General features: G+C 41.7%; 1 protein-coding gene across 1 annotated transcript in view; it reads left to right on the top strand.

The window, feature by feature from the left end:
• Positions 1-23,134, top strand: part of LOC126355655 (putative neural-cadherin 2) — a 615,318-nt gene that overhangs the window by 469,645 nt on the left and 122,539 nt on the right. The gene's annotated exons all lie outside the window — the stretch shown is intronic.

Below are 23,134 nucleotides of genomic sequence, written 5' to 3'. Positions count from 1 at the left end.
TTTAAATTTCAGCTACGACTAACAAAAGTCTTAAATCCGTAAAACAAGGATTTTCTTAAATTGTAAGTTCACTACTGTCAGCAGATCATGGAATTTTGGAAAATTACGCATCAGCATCAGTATTTATCTCCTATTACAGGGACCAAGCATCGGCCTGCCACTTGGTCACAGCGATTATAACCATAGTTTTCATCGTCTTCCTTTCCTTCAGGATTATATCCAAGGATTTTGTTGGATACTCCTTCAGCTCTCATTATGATGATCACAGTGTGTTTCCATCCGTTCCTGTATTCAGTTATTAAACTTGTTTGTTGGCATTAGAAACATAGGAGACAAGCAATCTGTCGTAATTTTCATATTAAGGATTGAATATCCTCGAAGTCAATACTGCAAATAAATTTTCCTTTTGATTACTAGTTTCAGCTGTGAATGAGCCATCTTCAGGTCATAAATCATTCTTGATTAGTGTAATTGGTTAACAGCTCAACACATCGTTTAAATCATTTTTAGGGTGAAAACATACTTACAGAACATATAGACAAATTAACTTTACATTGTTCATAAACAAGTAGAACGAAGGTCATAAAACTGAAAATTGCACATTACTATAAGGAAGAGGCAGTGAAAATGAGGTAACATATTTACATGTACATGTGTTCTCTCAAACAGCCAGAAGTTAGGTCATAAAACTGAAAAATGTACATTAAGCTAAGGAATATGCAGTGAATATGAAAGAACGTATTTACATGTAAACATTTTCTCTCATGTTCACTGCCTCTCCTTCATATCTGTTTTTCTGTTTTATGACCTTCGTTCTACTTGCTTGGCTATGAACGATGTAAAGTTATTATACCTATTTGTTCTGTAAAGATGTTGTCATTTTAGAAAAAAATTTAACGATTTGTTGAGCCGTTGAGGCAATTACACTAATGTTTGTATCATCTGAAGATGCCTCATGCACAGCTGAAACCAGTAATCATAATAAAAATTTATTTGCGATCTTGGTTTGGACGCTTTTCAATCCTCAACGTAAAAAACACACATTAAACTGATTATGTACTTCTTCATTTCTAGTTATACTGAGAGGGAAGGAAAGTGTTATACCAGTCAACTGTTTCTCAAACTATGTGATGAACACATCACTTAACGGGGACTTATTACACTTCATTCCACTAGTTTGACCCCGACAGGCGTGAATACACTGTTGTGTTCCTTGTGACTTGGAAGTAAGCAGCCTCCGAAGATCATCTTGAGGAATATCTCGCCATGCCTGAAGCACGTACCGTGTCAGTAGATGAGGGTTTCTGGCTACAGAAAAGTGTAAGTCTTCCCAAGACATCCCAGACATGTCCTATGGGTCGTATATCAGGGAACTGTTAAGGATCTATACCGTCCATGCCGAAGACGGCAAGAGCTGACAAGTGCGAGAATTATCGCACAATCAGCTTAACAGCTCATGCATCGAAGCTGCTTACAAGAATAATATACAGAAGAATGGAAAAGAAAATTGAGAATGCGCTAGGTGACGATCACTTTGGGTTTAGGAAAAGTAAAGGCAAAAGAGAGGCAATTCTGACGTTACGGCTAATAATGGAAGCAAGTCTGAAGAAAAATCAAGACACGTTCATAGGATCTGTCGACCTGGAAAAAGCGTTCGACAATATAAAATGGTGCAAGCTATTCGAGATTCTGAAAAAAGTAGGGGTAAGCTATTGGGAGAGACGGGAATAATAAGAGTGGACGATCAAGAACGAAGTGCTCGTATTAAGAAGGGTGTAAGACAAGGCTGTAGCCTTTCGCCCCTACTCTTCAATCTGTACATCGAGGAAGCAATGATGGAAATAAAAGAATGGTTCAGGAGTGGAATTAAAATACAAGTTGAAAGGATATCAATGATACGATTCGCTGATGGCATTGCTATCCTGAATGAAAGTGAAGAAGAATTAAATGATATGCTGAACGGAATGAACAGTCTAATGAGTACACAGTATGGTTTGAGAGTAAATCGAAGAAAGGCGTAGGTAATGAGAAGTAGTAGAAATGAGAACAGCGAGAAACTTAACATCAGCATTTATGGTCACGAAGTCAATGAAGTTAAGGAATTCTGCTACCTAGGCAGTAAAATAACCAATGACGGACGGAGCAAGGAGGACATCAAAAGCAGACTCGCTATGGCAAAAAAGGCATTTCTGGTCAATAGAAGTCTACTAATATCAAATACCGGCCTTAATTTGAGGAATAAATTTCTGAGGATGTACGTCTGGAGTACAGCATTGTATGGTAGTGAAACATGGACTGTGGGAAAACCGGAACAGAAGAGAATCGAAGCATTTGAGACGTGGTGCTATAGACGAATATTGAAAATTAGGTGGACTGAAAAGGTAAGGAATGAGGAGGTTCTACGCAGAATCGGAGAGGACAGGAATATGTGGAAAACACTGATAAGGAGGAGGGACAGGATGATAGGACATCTGCTAAGACGTGAGGGAACGACTTCCATGGTACTAGAGGGAGCTGTAGAGGGCAAAAACTGTAGAGGAAGACAGAGATTGGAATACGTGAAGCAAATAATTGAGGACGTAGGTGGCAAGTGCTACTCAGAGATGAAGAAAGAGGTTAGCACAGGGGAGGACTGATGACCCCCCCAAAAAAAACAGACCTCAGAGCGTTTGTAATGTGAAAATCGTGTGGGGTCTTTCGTTATTCTTCTAGAATACACCGTTTGGTGCTCTGATCATGAAGACTATAACAACAGGATTTACTATCACTGCCGGATAATGGTGCGCACTAAGCCTCCCTTTTTTTTTTTAAAAAAAAAAAGATATGAGTAGTTATCAACGATACCTAAATTACCTACAAATTTACAAAACAAAATAAATTGTATCGGAAGTGACATTTTTTATTCTCTGGATATCTTGACTCATAGGCACTATAGTACTCATCGACAGAGTTCTTGAGCATTCCAGTCACTACCAATCTTTACAATTTAACAGTAAATGTCTTACAACAGGCTTCATTTAATTTCATATTCAGTACTACAAATGAGCAACAAAATTGAACATTATCTGCACTGCATATTCATGAAACTTTTGTTGCTTCCGTGTTTCATTTCTACCACTGCAAAACAGATACGAGCTGCGAAGCGAACACTTTTCGTGACAGCACTGTCTGAGAATGGTAAAAATTACGGCTCACTGCTCATAGTTATGAGGCAGAAGGTACGCTCTCGTTACCGCCTGAGTAACTCGGTCAAGAAACGATAGACGCACTGTAAAAGTAACAAAAGTCACACAAATTACTGAACTGGTACTTAATGGATAATGGATTCTTGTTGTTTATGATAAGTACAATATTTCATGCATGAGAAGTGTTTCACTCCCGAGACTTCCCAGAATATCGATATTTATGTCCCGACAGCATCGATGTCTCTAATAAATACCTGTACAACATATACTGACATTTTTAAAAATTGGCGTTTTCCTAGTAGCTCATGAAATACAAGGTGACCTGCACATTGAAAGATAAAGTGGTTGACCAGTATTTGCGTAGGAAGACAACATTGTACTTACAGCGTATACACTGCCAGCAGCAGACCACACGAATCCGAAAATGCTGTTTTCTCGTCGGAACACTGAAATTGACATAAATACAAATTATTGAAGGATGAAAATTACTGTTTCGTTTTGTAATTAAATTACATGGAACGGTGGTGGAGACCAGATTGAAAGTTTAATGGCAGAATTAGTAAGGCTTCCAGAAGCCACGTACACAGAAGCCTCATACAGAATTTGTACCTCGGACAGAGCTTTTACCTCCCACACGGTATTTCCAGCCGGCTGCGTCGAAACGCTTATCAGACAACAGACATTCCGTGCAACTGACAAGCAAAGTTCCACGTAGAAAGCTTGTCACGCCGCAGACGATACTGTCAGCTGTCCAGATAACGACAGGCGGAGAGACAAAAGAGGAGCGCGCTGCGCCGCTCTGCGAAACAAAAGCGCCTCGTAAATTAACAGTGACAACATTTTGTTTGTGATTTTCTTCTTTACCCTGAAATCTCTTCACCGGCGATGAAGTATATACATGTAGACCACCGTTTTCCATTACACAGATTTTTTATGTGTAATAATATATGAATTGCTAGAAATGTATCTGCCCTTAAGAGCTAAAGATTGCGTAAATACAGTACGACTGAGCCAGTTATAAGCTTTGGCATGGTTTCAAATGTCCTAAAAGATTACTTTTTGTGCATATTGTTACATCAACTGACTTAACTTTTTTCCCTAAATTTTTAGTTTTCTTTGTTCTTGATAGAGCCCAAATACCATGGTTGTGAAATAGAACTTTTTATGTGGTTCACGTTATGACATTTACAACTGCTCAAAGCCTTGGATACTCACTCAGTACTAATAGCAATGATTTTGCATGTCACTTTATTTACTTGCTAATTTAAGTTAAAATACTTCAGTAGCAGGGTGTTTCAAAAATGAGCGGTATATTTGAAACGGCAATACAAACTAAACGAGCAGCTACAGAAATACACCGTTTGTTGCAATATGCTTGGGACAACAGTACATTTTCAGGCAGACAAACTTTCTTAAATTACAGTACTTACAATTGTCAACAACAGATGGCGCTGCGGTCTGGGAAACTCTATAGTACGATATTTTCCACATATCCACCATGCGTAGCAATAATATGGCGTAGTCACTGAATGAAATTACCCGAAACCTTTGACAACGTGTCTGGCGGAATGGCTTCACATGCAGATGAGATGTACTGCTTCAGCTGTTCAATTGTTTCTGGATTCTGGCGGTACACCTGGTCTTTCAAGTGTCCCCACAGGGGTTCATATCTGGCGAATAAGGAGGCCAATCCACGCCGCCTCCTGTATGTTTCGGATAGCCCAAAGCAATCACACGATCATCGAAATATTCATTCAGGAAATTAAAGACGTCGGCCGTGCGATGTGGCCGGGCACCATCTTGCATAAACCACGAGGTGTTCGCAGTGTCGTCTAAGGCAGTTTGTACCGCTACAAATTCACGAAGAATGTCCAGATAGCGTGATGCAGTAATCGTTTCGGATCTGAAAAATGGGCCAATGATTCCTTTGGAAGAAATGGCGGCCCAGACCAGTACTTTTTGAGGATGCAGGGACGATGGGACTGCAACATGGGGCTTTTCGGTTCCCCATATGCGCCAGTTCTGTTTATTGACGAAGCCGTCCAGGTAAAAATAAGCTTCGTCAGTAAACCAAATGCTGCCCACATGCATATCGCCGTCATCAATCCTGTGCACTATATCGTTAGCGAATGTCTCTCGTGCAGCAATGGTAGCGGCGCTGAGGGGTTGCCGCGTTTGAATTTTGTGTGGATAGAGTTGTAAACTCTGGCGCATGAGACGATACGTGGACGTTGGCGTCATTTGGACCGCAGCTGCAACACGGCGAACGGAAACCCGGGGCCGCTGTTGGATCACCTGCTGCACTAGCTGACCGTTGTCCTCTGTGGTTGTCGTACGCGGTCGCCCTACCTTTCCAGCACGTTCATCCGTCACGTTCCCAGTCCGTTGAAATTTTTCAAACAGATCCTTTATTGTATCGCTTTTCGGTCCTTTGGTTACATTAAACCTCCGTTGAAAACTTCGTCTTGTTGCAACAACACTGTGTTCTAGGCGGTGGAATTCCAACACCAGAAAACTCCTCTGTTCTAAGGAATAAACCATGTTGTCCACAGCACACTTGCACGTTGTGAACAGCACACGCTTACAGCAGAAAGACGACGTACAGAATGGCGCACCCACAGACTGCGTTGTCTTCTATATCTTTCACATCACTTGCAGCGCCATCTGTTGTTGAAAATTGTAACTACTGTAATTTCGAAAGTTTGTCCGCTTGAAAATGTACTGTTTTCCCAAGCATATTGCAACAAACGGTGTATTTCTATCGCTGCTCGTTTAGTTTTTTCAAATATACCGGTCATTTTTGAAACACCCTGTATATTCAGTCTCAGATCAACATAGCTTTCTGTGCTGAGTTTGTGAGTGTGAATAAAGTATGTGGGTATAAATTTTTGTACCATGTGCATTTATAGAGAATTTTTTGCCAAAGAAGATACAAAGTAGTTATGGCTCATTATAGTATTGCTCAACACATTCACATATTTTAATTTTTCCATTTAATCCTCTCCACATTTCCATAACAGACATAAAAGTTCAAAATATTTGTTCAGATGCTCCAAAGAAAAATGTATAAACAGATGAAACCATTTCGACAGAAATATTAGGAATAATATTAAACACTCAGTGGCTGTTGAAAAATATAGGATATGGAAATTAGGTGCTAATTAAGTAATATTTTACTAGGTGAATATACTTCACTGTGGAACTTGTAATTAAATATGTATGAAGAGATGGGTGCCCACTGAAATATTTAATATAAATAAATTATTATTTTTTTTCAATAAATAATGGTCCTTTACCTCCAATGAAATGCTGCTATCATGATTATCATTATGGACAATTACAGACAAATGACTTTTTCAATATTTAATATCTCAAAATTGCTTGTCACAAATTGACATTTAAAAACAATTATACTATCCATTCTGTTTATAATTTTAGGACTGCTGTTATTTTAATTCAAAACATTGACAACTCCCCTACACTAACACGCAATAGTACATCTGTTGCCACACGGTGAAGTGGCAATGACTTCCGCAAAGCTGCTGCCACAAGCTGTTATCAGTAGGCTTCTGCTTCATGGTTACAAGTCGCATTTGAAGCGCCCAACGGCGTCTCGAAGTACACCTACCAGCTGCATCATAACACCGCAACCTAATTTGTGTGATGAACATTCCACGGACAGAACAACAATTGCCAGTGAAAATAAGTATACATCGTCACCATTGGTCCACGATACTTCGGACACTAAGATGAGTTGCTATTGTCATCTGCCTGAAAGCGACTGCTGTGTGTTTCTAGACAAGTTTATCAAATTCTGTTGTCCATTAGTGGATACTGTGCATGTTGTTGTGAATCACGTTAAAAGATACTGAATTTATTTATCTACTTGTTTATTTGTTTTCAATAGGGTAGAGAGAAATTCAGAGTTGAAAGTGGACTCGAGCAAGGAGAGTACGTATCATCAAAACAGTTCTCAGCAGTGCTAGAGGAAGTTTTCAGAACAGATGTTAATGAAACATAATGACTCACATTGCCGGCAGGTGTGGCCGTGCGGTTCTCGGCGCTTCAGTCTGGAACCGCGTGACCGCTACGGTCGCAGGTTCAAATCCTGCCTCGGGCATGGATGTGTGTGATGTCCTTAGGTTAGTTAGGTTTAAGTAGTACTAAGTTCTGGCGGACTGATGACCACAGATGTTAAGCCCCATAGTGCTCAGAGCCATTTGAACCATTTGACTCACATTCGTTTTGCTGGTGATATTGTACTGTTTGGCGCTAAATTTCAACAACGAATGGACCAACTTAATACAGCTATTTTAAAGTTAGCTTGACAATCATTTACAATAAACTGAGATATTCTATATTTCGTTATTTATTTAATTATTGCTTATTTAGACTGCCCAGATTAGGGCCTTAAGGCCCTCTCTTACGTCCTACCAGGAACAACAAGTACTAAAGATATTACAAAACATTCACAATAATAATAACTGCTGCTAATAATAATAGCAAAGGCCATTGAGAATGATACAGGTTACCTTTTGCACTTTTGAAGCCATGCTAAGTATTATCAGAAGCAGGAGGGATGAAGATAGAAGACTGGAATGACTGTTAAAGTGGCTGTCAGGAAAGAATTTAACTTAAGAACTCTACCGACAAGGAGGAGGAAAATGTTGTGTGACAGAGAGAATTAACGAGACTGAGCTGCTGGCTCGTATATGGGAAAGATGGCTATTGGAATAGAATGTGGGCCATTAGCTGTCTTTTTAAATTTGGAAGGACATTCTGAAGAAGTGGGTTCCAAATTCAGGTTGTTGATACAGAAAATCGTTTAGAGAAATTTGCAGTGGTGTTTGGTAGTACAGAGAGGATTTTATTTTATTGAGAATTAGTGTTTCTTCCGTGCTGTTCAGACAATAGTGCAAAAGTTGACGATGAATATGAGGGAGTGCAGTGATTGTTAAGACGAATGACCAAACATAGCGTATAATAATGTCTATGCTTGTCGGCAAGTAGCATGATAATTGTTCGTAGATAAGAGTGACATGGTCGAAATGGCGTACGTCACAAATGTATCTTAGGCAAGTATTCATCGTCAGTTCTGTTCTGCATCGCCTGTTATTGTCTATACCTTGCTTCAGTTCAGTCACTTCTATAACAGCACTCGTCGTGCTGCGATTTTTCTGAAAACCAGACTGCTGTTCGTCTAAAAGGTTATTTGATGTTAAATACACTCCTGGAAATGGAAAAAAGAACACATTGACACCGGTGTGTCAGACCCACCATACTTGCTCCGGACACTGCGAGAGGGCTGTACAAGCAATGATCACACGCACGGCACAGCGGACACACCAGGAACCGCGGTGTTGGCCGTCGAATGGCGCTAGCTGCGCAGCATTTGTGCACCGCCGCCGTCAGTGTCAGCCAGTTTGCCGTGGCATACGGAGCTCCATCACAGTCTTTAACACTGGTAGCATGCCGCGACAGCGTGGACGTGAACCGTATGTGCAGTTGACGGACTTTGAGCGAGGGCGTATAGTGGGCATGCGGGAGGCCGGGTGGACGTACCGCCGAATTGCTCAACACGTGGGGCGTGAGGTCTCCACAGTACATCGATGTTGTCGCCAGTGGTCGGCGGAAGGTGCACGTGCCTGTCGACCTAGGACCGGAACGCAGCGATGCACGGATGCACGCCAAGACCGTAGGATCCTACGCAGTGCCGTAGGGGACCGCACCGCCACTTCCCAGCAAATTAGGGACACTGTTGCTCCCGGGGTATCGGCGAGGACCATTCGCAACCGTCTCCATGAAGCTGGGCTACGGTCCCGCACACCGTTAGGCCGTCTTCTGCTCACGCCCCAACATCGTGAAGCCCGCCTCCAGTGGTGTCGCGACAGGCGTGAATGGAGGGACGAATGGAGACGTGTCGTCTTCAGCGATGAGAGTCGCTTCTGCCTTGGTGCCAATGATGGTCGTATGCGTGTTTGGCACCGTGCAGGTGAGCGCCACAATCAGGACTGCATACGACCGAGGCACGCAGGGCCAACACCCGGCATCACGGTGTGGGGAGCGATCTCCTACACTGGCCGTACACCTCTGGTGATCGTCGAGGGGACACTGAATAGTGCACGGTACATCCAAACCGTCATCGAACCCATCGTTCTACCATTCCTAGACCGGCAATGGAACTTGCTGTTCCAACAGGACAGTGCACGTCCGCATGTATCCCGTGCCACCCAACGTGCTCTAGAAGGTGTAAGTCAACTACTCTGGCCTGCAAGATCTCCGGATCTGTCCCCCATTGAGCATGTTTGGGACTGGATGAAGCGTCGTCTCACGCGGTCTGCACGTCCAGCACGAACGCTGGTCCAACTGAGGCGCCAGGTGGAAATGGCATGGCAAGCCGTTCCACAGGACTACATCCAGCATCTCTACGATCGTATCCATGGGAGAATAGCAGCCTGCATTGCTGCGAAAGGTGGATATACACTGTACTAGTGCCGACATTGTGCATGCTCTGTTGCCTGTGTCTATGTGCCTGTGGTTCTGTCAGTGTGATCATGTGATGTATCTGACCCCAGGAATGTGTCAATAAAGTTTCCCCATCCTGGTACAATGAATTCACGGTGTTCTTATTTCAATTTCCAGGAGTGTAAATAGTAATCCGTTCACAGACTATGTATTCTAAAGCCTTGGATAACTGACCTGTAGCCCACAGGTTGCTTGGCAGATTCCTTATGGAGTGATGGTTCCAGTCTGTCGAAGATGTTGGAGGTCAGAAAATAGTTAAAAATGTCCGCAATTTTGGACAGAAGTGGATCGATGAGAAAACTGTGTATTTGCACTGTTATTTTATCGCGTCCTGTTGTTGATGAATGAATTCGCGCAACGGGCTTGCTGATAATATAGGGCTTATTGGTTACAGAAAAAATATTCATTTCTACCAACCACTGATACTTTACAGGGGTCGATGGTTTGTGCCCTTGGCTGTTGATCATGTGAAGATGTCGGCGTGGCGAAGTAGTCGTTTAGATTCCTCAATAGCGACTACGTATTTGGCTTCAGATTTTTTTTCCGTAATCCTGGACCTCGTTAGATTAGATTAGATTAGATTAGTTTTTCGTTCCACAGATCCGTGTTGAGGAGATCTTCATGGATGTGGAACATGTCACCTTTTTTATTTTTTATTTTTATTTTTTTAAGCTGAAATAACAATACTAATAGTATAAATATACACAACACATCATTTGTTTCTATTAAAAAATTCGTCAATGGAGTAGAAGGAGTTGGCCACTAGTAAGTCTTTCAGGCTCCTTTTAAACTGATCTCTATTTGTAACTAAATTTTTTATGTTTGCTGGCAAATTATTGAAGATGAGTGTTCCTGAGTAGTGGACCCCTTTTTGAACTAAAGTAAGTGCTTTTAAGTCCTTGTGCAGATCATTTTTGTTCCTGGTATTGTATGTATGAACTGAGCTGTTTGTTGGGAAAAGAGATATATTATTTAGGACAAATTTCATTAAGGAGTAAATATACTGAGAGGCAGTAGTTAGTATACCCAGTTCTTTGAAGAGGGTCCTACAAGACGTCCGTGAGTTTACTCCACAAATAATACGTATTACACGCTTTTGGACTCTGAAAACTTTTGTTTGACTTGAAGAGTTACCCCAAAATATTATACCATATGATATTATGGAATGAAAGTAGGCAAAGTATGCAAGCTTTTTCACTTTAATGTCGCCTATGTCTGCTAACACTCGAATTGCAAATACAGATTTGTTAAGGCGTTTCTGCAGTTCTGTGGTGTGCTCCTCCCAACTGAATTTATTATCAACTTGTAATCCCAGGAATTTAAGACTGTCAACCTCTTCTATCTGCTCATCTTCGTACTTTAAGCATATGCTGGGTGGAAACCTCTTACAGGTTCTGAAATGCATATAGTGAGTCTTTTTGAAGTTTAATGTCAGTGAGTTGGCTTTAAACCATTTATTAATATCCATGAAAATTTCATTAGCAGATCTTTCTAGAACTACACTCGACATACTATTTATTACAATACTTGTGTCATCTGTAAACAAAACGAACTCTGCTTCTGGCAGTGTAACTGATGAAAGATCATTAATGTACACAAGAAAAAGCAATGGCTCTGAGATGGATCCTTGTGGGACACCAAATGTAATTTCTTCCCATTCTGATGATGACTGATGATTTAATTCACTAGTCCCTTGTACTGACACCCTTTGTTTCCTGTTAGCGAGGTATGACTTGAACCATTTTGCAGCACTGCCTGTGACACCATAGAATTCTAATTTCTTTAAAAGGATGTCGTGGTTTACACAATCGAATGCCTTTGACAAATCACAGAAAATACCTGCTGCTTGTAACTTGTTATCTAATGAATTAAGTACATTTTCACTGTAGGTGTAAATAGCCTTTTCGATATCAGAACCCTTCAGAAATCCAACCTTGATAATATTAGGTTTTTCCACAGGACGGTGGGTCCTCGCTAGCGATTGGGCGTACTTTGATGTCGCGTTTCTCACAGATTAACTTACTCGTTTCTTGGTTACTTGTAGTTGAGATGCTGATCATAGGTCGGGTGTCGTTTGTATGTCCTGAGTGCAGCGTCTTTCACACTCATAAATCATTTGATTTGGTCTGTTAGCCAAGGTGCAGGTGCTTTCCCTATTTTTACTGTTTGTAGAGGAGCGTGTCAATCACATAAATTATTGAGGTTCTCATCGAAGTTAGATTCTTTATTATTTATGTCGAAGTTGTTTCCTGCAGTTGACCGTCAATAAATATTCTATGCGTCAGCTGTAATCTCAGACATATTCATGCGCTTAAAATCTCTAAAGGCCTCCATTTGCCGTTTGTTCTTTGGGCGTTGCAGCGAGTAGCTCATGAAATCAGGGTCACTTTGTATAATGGGGATGAAGTCATCTCCAAAGCCTTCACGTACCATTCGGTAGTACCCTGCCACCAAGGAATACCGCAACAATTATTCCGTGACTGGACATTGCACTCCACACAGTCACGTGTTGGGATAAAGAGACTTTTCAATAGCGAAATGCGGATTATCAGTACCCCAAATGCTCCAGTTTTACTTATTGACGAACCAATCCAAATGAAAGTGGGCTTCGTCACTAAATCAAACCATATCCATTCCAAAGTCCTGTTCGTCAATTCTGTGAACAGTAGTGTTGGTGAAACGCAGCCGCTGTTCCATAGCCCTGGAGCTTAATGACTGGTGGGTTTGAATTTTGTAGTGACATCTCCACCTGCAAATGGCCGACAACAACAAGGCGTTCGCACATGCGCATACTAACTCCGTCATGCCCCGTGGCCAACCGTGCAGTTTGAGCGTCCTAACGTTAACCTTTCAGAAGTTACGACGATTTTATTTCATATAGTTCAATAATTGTCGCCCTGTACAAAGATTTAAGACTTAGGAGAGTAGATTCAACGTAAAAGAGCTGTCCAACTTTGGGTAGTCTGTATATTTCATAGATGATACACTTTCTGTTGAGAGGTTTAATTTCAGTGAACATGTATGGAAAAGTTAGTCCACTGCTGTAGACTGTATGTCGCTATTTCAAAGTGGTTATGACTTACTTTGTGCCGGCCGGTGTGGCCGTGCGGTTAAAGGCGCTTCATTCTGGAACCGCGTGACCGCTACGGTCGCAGGTTCGAATCCTGCCTCGGGCATGGATGTGTGTGATGTCCTTAGGTTAGCTAGGTTTAAGTAGTTCTAAGTTCTAGGGGACTTATGACCACAGAAGTTGAGTCCCATAGTGCTCAGGGCCACTTACTTTATGTGCTCTCCTCCCCCTTGTTTGCTTGTCAAGTCTATATCGGTTCCCATTATTCAAAATTAAAGATTTTGTGGTAGGAGCTTAGCTCTGCATTGCTTAGAGCGATTAATGAAATCAACACTGAGGTCTTATTGCACGCAAGTGTCCGCCCGTTATAATTACGAGCCCGATCGCCAGCCACGGTCACCTAGAAGCGAAAACTGATCCATATAAGGATAGAGATGGATAGGTAATCGCAACATGCAACCGCCAGCAGGTAGGGGGGACTACTGTACAAGTGACAGACATGGCCCACCGGCTTTCAGAATTCAGAGAGAAGGGAGAACCGGAGTGCACGGGGGTGAAAACAGGCAGATAGACGCCGGAAAACAGAGGCGGGGGGAAACAGGAAGGTTCCAGGTCACTTACGCTTTCCCGAAAGCCGAAGTTACATGTGTTTTTCAGTGATCGATGAAAAATGGTCACAAAGTGAGCTGTGTTGTGTATACGACTATGAGAAAACGGTAATAAAACGGTGGTTATACTGAAAATAGTAATGTAAACGGAGACAATGAGAACAAGACAGAAGTCGCGGTGGTCTCGCGGTTCTAGGCGCGCAGTCCGGAACCGTGCGACTGCTACGGTCGCAGGTTCGAATCCTGCCTCGGGCATGGATGTGTGTGATGTCTTTAGGTTAGTTAGGTTTAAGTAGTTCTAAGTTCTAGGGTACTGATGACCACAGCAGTTGAGTCTCATAGTGCTCAGAGCCTTTTGAACCAAGACAGAAGCATTGTATTTCAGATTATGTTACTAACAGATAAAATGATAATTTGACAGTAATGTAATTGTCAGAATCAAAACTATATGAGTATAGTAAAGTAATAGTGAAATTTCTGAGTATGTACGTTTTGAGCACAGCATTTTGTGGTCGTGAAACATACATGTTGCAAAACCTGAACATAAGAGAATTGAATCATTGGAGGTTTGGTGTGGTGCTTCAGAAGAATATTGAAAATTAGGTGGACTGGTAAGGTAAGGAATGAGTAGGTTCTCCGCAGAATCGGTGAGAAAAGGAATACGTGGGAAAGACCGAGAAGAAGGGACGGAGTGATAGGACACGTATTAAGACACCAGGGAATAGCTTCCATAGTGCTGTAGAGGGTAAAAACTAGAGGGGCAGTTAGAGATTCGAAAACGTCCAGCAAAAAATTGAGGAAATAGTATTAAGTGCCTATCCAAGATGGAAAGGAGGATACAGAAGAGGAATTCGTAGTGGCCCATATGAAACCAGTCAGAATCCTGATATCTCAAAAAAAAGGTGAAGTAACCACTATATTGGTATCCGAAGTACGAAAATTGAACATAAAATTTATGAACAACTTACATAAAGAAACACAAAAATTAACAATTGAATTGTAATACATTTTCTCTGTATACTGATAGTGTAACTCCGCTTTTACATTCCCAGAATTAACGGTTTCCTGGTGTTTACAGCTTATTTGATCGGTCCTTTTAAATTTGCTTTATTCAAAATGCTAATTCGCATCCTCTTTTGCATTAACATAATTATAGAATCCCCGCAATTTCAGATTATTGAAACGACGTTCATGAATCAAAAAATCGATGTTACTCCTGTAAATGATGCTAGTATGCGTTGACTTTCTAGTTTTGTTTGTAAATATTACACAGATAAAGTTCGGAAGCTCCAGGCTCCATAGTTCTAAATCTGTATCTTTCTTTCTTTCTTTCTTTCTTTCTTCCACTTACGCCATAACCCCGCATCGATCGCAGGCTTAGCGAGGTTACACGGATTTGGCAATGTTAGTGTGAGAGATGGCCAGATGCCCTTTCTGCCACCACCCCGTACCCCCAGGACGCAATCGGTGTACCCCAACTATCTGCGTCTAGTGTAAATCGTGAAAGAGTGCGGACGTGTTTCAAATGTCTGCAACGTGAGTAACTAAGCTGGAACGTGGGGACCAGCCCGGTATTCACCTAGCGGGATGTGGAAAACCGCCTAAAAACACATCCAGGCTCGCCTGCACACCGGCCCTCGTCGTTAATCCGCCAGGCGGATTAGATCCGGGGCCGGCACGCCTACCCGAGTCCGGGAAGCAGCGCGTTAGTTCTCTAGGCTACCCTGGCGGGTCAGTTTTGAATCTGTATAAGTGTTTATAGCTCAGGACATTTCATGTTACTAGTGCTTTGTCCCCTCAACACTGTAACCTAACGATAACTATACCAGTTGAAAAACGCTCCTCTTTAAAAGATTTAGCAAGAAAGATGAGAACCAGTTGCTTATATCCTCGTTCCGCCTTTCTCACCATAAATTTCGGCATGCAATCAAATTTGCACCCTTTACGCAGAATCATTTTATTAATCTCTCCTTGTAATGAAACCTTCATACTCAGCATCTCCCTCTCACTGTCACTGTTAATGTATGTGTCTCTCTCAGTGTGTCATTTTTCTCCCATTCGCACTTTCTCCAGTCTGACTCTCCCACTGCCTCTGTGTTTATCCCTTTATATCGCTCTTCCTTACCACTGTCTTCCTCTCTGCCACTTTCACTGTCTCTGTCCCACAGCCAATGTGCCATTCTTTTTCTCTCCCGCTGCTACCGTCTCTTTCTTTCTCGCTTACTGTTAGATGGTTTCCTCATGAACCACCATGTCTACTCACCACACATGTCCTGGCGAATGGTTTTCTTGGGGTACTGACTCACAGACTGGGAAACTTTAACACGTGGGTAAATGGGTGTGAACGTTCACCAGTGTGGAGGTTACAGACCTCTCAAGTCTGTGTGTGGACTCCATCTCTATTTTTTATGTTCAGTATTTCCGCGCTCTTTTACTCCACTGCTACTGTCTTCATCCATCTCTCTTTCTTTTCCTGCTACTTTTCTCATTGACGATTACGATCTCCTCTCTCTCTTTAGCTCCCACTGCTACTGCCTTCACCCGTCTCTCTTTCTCTCTCACTGTTACTTTCTATTTCCTTTCTTTTTCCCTCTCCACTGTCACTGTCGTCTTTCTTCCACCGCCATTGTATCTGCTACTCTCTTTCAGCACAAAAAAGGGAGAATATGTTTGAATGTCAAAATTTTTGTTCAGAAAGACGGTATTAGGATTGTGGCAACTGGCTCCCCACTTTTCTGTCCGTCTTTCAAAGGGGAGCATACTCATGTTTTTTGTGCTCTATCAGAAGCATTTTCCTGTGGTTCTGTCATTTTCCTTGCTATACTACGGTGTCCTGCTTACATAAAATTCGTTCTATATGTCAGTAAAGCTTATTTGTACACCTACTTACATACTTCGTTGCACATTAAAAAAACAAAAAGTAGACATAATACTAAATTGATACAAGATCGTCTCCCATCCATTGCAAGTTCACTTTATGTTACTTTATTTGAAAAAGCACACCATTTTTACGCTACATCAAAGGTATACAATAAATACCGTATTTGATTTGCAAGCCCAAAGCAGTTTGGACTGCAAAGTAATTACGCGTTAGGTGGTTAAGCCGCCAGGCGACACCACCGAATAAAATCTCACATAGCCGTGAAGTGCCCGTTATACAGAGACAGCGCATCATAAAGTTCTTTTCTTGAAAACATGGTGACTAAAAATATAGTTTAGTGAGCTTAGAACCCCAGAAGCCTTCCCATTTGCTCACTAAGTCTATTAAAACTACATTTACGCCTCAGACCGATTTTACAAGCAAATTTTACGTGCATAAGTACTGTAACTTCAAACTTCTCTCTCTCGGTAATAGATAATGATATCGAAAAAGTTTCAGGCTTCCACGATATCATCTTCTTAAGAACATACGCTAAGAATTTCAACGATTTGCCATTCACACAATTTGTAACTTTGGCAGCCAAAATACATGGTTTTTCGGGTGTATCTTGATAACGGAATAAGATTTTGGAAACGAGGAATGGCATATAAAGATACAGTCTAAAGAACGTACAGTTAAAGTATGAGGAAGTTGCTGCCTTCAGTTATTGAGATAACAGCGGCCCACGGTGCAAAAACTGCGTAAAAATCCGGTTTCTGCTATTTTCTTCATAATTACGGTAAATTTCAACCTCTGGATCTCGGTAAGTGATAAAGATGTCGAAAAAAGTTTCAAAATTCACCAAGAACATCATCTTAATAAAATACGGTAAACATGTCGACGATGTGCCATGAACAGAAATTATAGAAGATGTCATACTTTTGGTACCAAAAATCACGGTTTTTCGGTGTGTTTTCAGGAACTGCGCATGAACAGATGGTGATTTTATAAGCCGCCTAAGGCCCAATCTACATCACGCCTAATGCAAAAGGACTAACCGATTTGCTCTATTTGCCTCGACTGGAAGAAATATGTAATGTTTAAATTTCGAACATGTACTGTAGGTTAGTTACAGCATGCCCATCCTCCCTATAGATGTAGAAATGTTTTCCAGGCCAGAGGCAATAAAAACACTTGATCATTACCTGTGTGATCAATATGACCTGTAAAGTCGAATATCCACGTTCAAGTTTTAGGAACGTTTATTGGTACAGAACACTGTCATGCACAGACCAATTGAGTGTAGCGTTATTTGTAGTCATTATGTTAGTTAAGTGTTTTGTTGGACTAATCTTGATTAACAGTCGAAACAGAAAGAAACTGGGAAACGATAAAAAAGATTTATCGTATCGTATCTTGAGCAGTCGCGGCAGTGTTGCCTCTTACGGAATATTTAGAAATTACCTGATATATTTTTGAGATATTATTTCTTAAAAGAGTGTAATGTCTTTGATTTCGAAGGATACGGTATCAAGTGTGTATGGTGTATGGTTTTTTTTCGGAATATCTAGCAGTTTCTGAGGAGGTGCCTAGTTTTCGATTCAACAGCAACGTGAACATTTCTGCGAATGAAACGATCACCAATGACATTTAGAATCATGATTGTCGTACTCTTTAAGAATATGTAATGTTTTGCGTGGTGGTGGTTAGCTAAGGCCTGAAGCAAGCGTTTAATTTAATGGCATATCCCGCTCTCTATCATCCCGCACGCCATTACACAGAGCCCAAACACAAATTTTAACTTCTCTCTCAAGCTGCAATGACTGTAATGATTCCCAACGTTCACCAGTTTCTAGCCAAGATTTGCCAAGATTACGACCACCGCCCCAATGAAATTTCAAGATTTTGACAGAGCGCCAGCAGCAGAGAGACTTAGTGTTTATTCTGTGGGTGCGGGCAAGAGCAGCAGCTAACCGTCTTTCAGCCGCGGTGGAAGCAGTCGGTGAGGCGCTGTGTCTTGCGGTTCCCACGGAAAGTTTCAGACTGCTGCTTTAAAGAAAATAAAGGAGACATTCCTCAACGTCGGCATCGCGCCTTTCTACGATCGCTTTCTAGCCTTCGCTTACCTTCCGTCGCGTCAACGTGGTCGACTCCGAATTGGGGGAACCAGTGAAGTTTGTGGCTGCAGTGGCCCTGAAGAACACTTATCAGGTGCAACTTCCTGGCAGATTAAAACTGTGTGCCGGATCTAGACTCGAACTCGGAACCTTTGCCTTTCGCGGGCAAGTGCTCTACCAATGCTAGGGTAGCTGAGTTGGTAGAGCATTTGCCCGCGAAAGGCAAAGATCCCGAGTTTTAATCTGCCAGGAAGTTTCGTATCAGCGCACACTCCGCTGCAGAGTGAAAGTTTCATTCTGGCACTTACCAGGTGTAGAAGTATGAAACCTGAATTTCCGCCGCGCGGGGTAGCCACGTGGTTTAGGGCGACTTGCTACGATTCGCGCGGAGTTTCGAGTCATCCCTCGGGTATGGGTGTGTGTTGTACTTAGCGTAAGTTAGTTTAAGTTAGATTAAGCAGTGTGTAAGCCTAGGGACGGATGAGCTCATCAGTTTGGTCCCATAGGAATTTACCACCACTACCGGAATTTCCCTATAGCTGTCAGCGTAAAGCCTGTGAAACCGCGTCTGCAGCGCCATCTGCTTCGTGTAACGGCTGACGACGAAACTCAGCACGCAGAACCCAAGTTCCAAGTATCTTTTTAAAACCCTTAAACATATCGAGTCTTGTGACTACGAACTACGATTTGCGGACAGTATTGGTTTTCTGTTATCGTTTGAAGAAAACTGCTACAGAACCGCATCGAACACTTGTCGAAGCTTTCGGCAAACATGCTCTTGGGAAAATACAGTGTTTCGTGTGGTTCGAAACATTCAGAAGTGGTTGATTTGACATGAGAAAGGACGAGCGCGGGGAGCCACTGAAGAAGTTCGAAGGCAACGAATTGCAGGCCTTATTGGATGAAGATGATACTCAAACTCAACGGGAACTCGCGGAACAATTGAATGTGATGCAGAAAGCCCTTTCTCTTTGGTTGAAAGCTATGGGAAAGGTGCAAAAAGTGGCAAAACGGGTTCCGCATGACCTGAATAAAAGACAGCAAGCAAACCGGAACACCACATGTGAAATGATGCTCGCCAGATACAAAAGAAAATCGTTCATCCATCGAATAGTGACGGGTGATAAATAATGGATATATTTTGAGAATCATTAGCGTCGCAAATCATGGGTGAATCCAGACAGACCATCGTCATCCACTGAAAGACCAAATCGCTTTGGAAAGAAGACAATGGTCTGTGTTTGGTGGACCCAGAAGAGTGTCATCTACTATGAGTTGCTAAAACCTAGTGAAACCATTAACACTGGTCGCTAGCAACATACGTGAAAAACGACAGGAGTATGGAAAAAGGCAACACGAAGTCATGTTGTTCCATGATAACGTCCCATCACACACACCAAAACGGGTCAGGGAAACGGTCGAGGCGTTCAGCTGGGGAATACCAGGGCATGCGACTTATTCTCCAGACTTAGCTCCGTCCGATTGTCATATATTTACATCACTGGGACACGCTCTCGCTGAATAGCGCTTCAATTTGTATGAAAATGTACGAAAATTCCTCGCTGACTGGTTCACTTCAAAAGTAGAACTTTGTTTTTTGGTGTGGCATTCATAGCCTGTCGTAGAGGTGGGAGAAATGTATAAACAGCAATGGAGATTATTTTGTATAAAATATTGTTTATCAGTTTCAAATAACAGACGTGTAATTATTGCAACCGAATTCAGGTTTCATACTTGTACACCTGGTTAAACTACACGTTTATGGCTGCGGTGTAGGTCGAATGCTTGCGTACCTCCGCCGCATCTCTCCGCTAGGCGTCTTTCCCGAATAAAAGGAAAAATACAGCTTCTCACAAACTAAAGTGAACAGCTAATTCACTCCCTAGCTTGACCGTAGACAACATGTCGAATTACACTTGCATTTTACAGATATTAGTATGAATTATGAAAATAACATTTCAGTTACCCATTCATTCTGTTAATATACTTGCCGGCCGCGGTGATCTAGCGGTTCTAGGCGCTCAGTCCGGAACCGCGCGACCGCTACGGTCGCAGGTTCGAATCCTGCCTCGGGCATGGATGTGTGTGATGTCCTTAGGTTAGTTAGGTTTAAGTAGTTCTAAGTTCTAGGGGACTCATGACCACAGATGTTAAGTCCCATAGTGCTCAGAGCCATTTTGTTTTTTGTTAATATACTTGGGGAGTACTATTAGAGCATGAAAACATGAATCAAATATGTAAGGTGGCGCTACATGAATCATTAAGCCACCTTACACCCTGAATAATCAGATTGGGTAAAATATACCATTGTTTACCCAGCAACAAACGATACTCCTTTTCTTTTTCATGAGACACGTATTAACTGAAACACACAGTATACATTGAAGAAGTTCTTCCATAACTCCTATTTGTCATATTTTAGGCAGAAGTAAGACGGAACTGCTTTTTGCGATTTCATGCAGGAGCAACCATAAACCGAAATTCCATTTATATTAAAAATACGTACAGGTGAAAATAGGGATGTCTACGATGAAACAAATGTCGGAAAAAAGCACTGAAAATCAAAAAAATTAAAACAGAAAAATTCGAGAAGAGAACTTCATCAATGGACCAAAATGCTTACCTGCCTTGAACCACCTATTTAATGTGGTCCCTGAATAGTAACTGAATCTTACATTGTCATGTCGGTTCTCATCTATTTCTAAACCACTCTTCATTTCTATTCCTACATACATACCTCAGCAATGAAAGCATTAAGCCATCAACTGTTTTACTATCATCTTAAATACACAATAAGAAATTTCCCGGCAGATTAAAACTATATGTCACACCGAGCGTCAAACTCGGAACCTGTGTCTTTCTAAATTAAAAAACTAAAAAAATATTAATGTTGACCTAAAAAAATGTATCAGTTCAAATGATATGCACTGTTTTCATGTTACATTTTTTGTGCGCTCATTTGTCATACAGTACTAGTACTATTGCACAGTTGGATGACCGAATTCTTTGTTCATCTATGCCAGTGTGACAGGCAAGAATAACCAACCGTAGTTCACTCTTACTGTCATTCCCACTCGGCTTTCTGATGATGGATATTCGAAAATATGCAGCCGAAGTCGTTCCTTATTTGCTTATAAACAAGTCATTATTCTGTCTTTAATGACCTAGATTTACACAAACAGTTTAACTTAAAATTTTCTTCCTTCTAACCGACCTACCTATGGTATTACACAAGCCAAGTCTTTCGAAAATCAGTGAAGCTTTCTGCAATGCTGCTAGTTAATTAAGTCGCTGGTTAGCTTGGATGCAGGGACCCTTGAGCAGTAAGCCATGAGCCTTAAATTGAACATTTAGTTTATTTCAAACAAGCAATGATGTTTGGTTTGTGGAGCGCTTAACTACGAGGTCATCAGCGCCCGGACAAAGTCCTAATTTTTGCGCACTCCAATGTTTTACGCAATCCAGTCTAGCCGTATCACGAATGATGATGAAATGATGAGGACAACACAGACATCCAGTCCCTGGGCAGAGAAAATCTCCAACCCGGCCGCGAATCGAACCCGGAACCCCGTGATCCAGAGGCTGCAACCGCTAGCCACTAGACCACGAGCTGCGGACTCCAAACAAGAAAAGGTTAAACTTTTGAATACATTGGACTTGAACAATCAGCTTCAGTGGATCGTTAATATTTTCAAACAAATCCTTCAACAGGGCAGTGGGATTTGGCCCTCAATCAATAATAAAACAGATACGAAAATTTTCAAATGATTCTCAAGAAGGAACAATGGGCTTGGCCTCTAAAATAGCAAAGAATTTAAACATGTTTTTATTAAAGAACTTTATGCATATATTCCAGGGCTGCAATGAGAAACCTCTTTGAGACATTAACTCAAAATCCAGTTATCTAAGTTGAGCATTGAGTGGCACTCAATTATTCAAAATTTTTAAGTAATTGACACACCACACCGTAATGAACTCTAAACTGTACTGCACGGCTTGTAACCACAACTTACATTATGACATTAAAATTAAATCAATACCATTAGCTGCTTACATGCGTTGATATACACCGACGGGGACAGTGGACAATGTGTGCCCCAACCTGGGATCTCCTGCTTACATGGCAGACGCTCTATCCATATTTTTTTTAAATCTCATTTTGTTCGTTTTCGTTCGTTGTATCTGCTCGAGGCGGACGTCGCAAGACACCCGTTTCAGTTCGTCGTTGATCCATTAATTCAGTTTTTATTACAGAGGGCAGCTAACCCCCTGACCGAACACGCTGAGTTACCGTGCCGGCGATCCATCTGAGCCACCAAGAGCACATAGGATAGTGATAGTACGACTGCAGGGAATTACCGCTGGCACACTCCCCGTGAGACCCACATTCTCAACTTACACACGTTACATTCATAGTGCCCTTGCCATTATACCCATTGCTCGCGGCAGACAATCCACCGTGTCCCGTAAGAGTTCATTCAATTCTTGTGAATCCGCACTGGAGGAAGTGATCAGCCGGCTAGCCTTAACGATATGAAGATGGCATCTGTTCTTTCGGGCATGTCCGAAAGAACAGATGCCATCTTCATGTTTCACAACTTACTTTACACTATCTGACGAAGTTTTACCAGTTTATAAAAATATTAACCCTAGTTTTAGTTATTAACAACAATGGATTAAATACAAATAAACAGAGAAATAGCAATATTAATATACACAGCTGTTCTCTGAATTTAAATGTGATGCTGCTTTTTTTTACCCAGCTGTAG

The sequence above is a fragment of the Schistocerca gregaria genome, chromosome 3 (assembly GCF_023897955.1).
Source record: "Schistocerca gregaria isolate iqSchGreg1 chromosome 3, iqSchGreg1.2, whole genome shotgun sequence".
NCBI lineage: Eukaryota > Metazoa > Arthropoda > Insecta > Orthoptera > Acrididae > Schistocerca > Schistocerca gregaria.
Note: the sequence above shows the minus strand (reverse complement) of the source record. Positions and strands in the feature narration are given on the sequence as shown.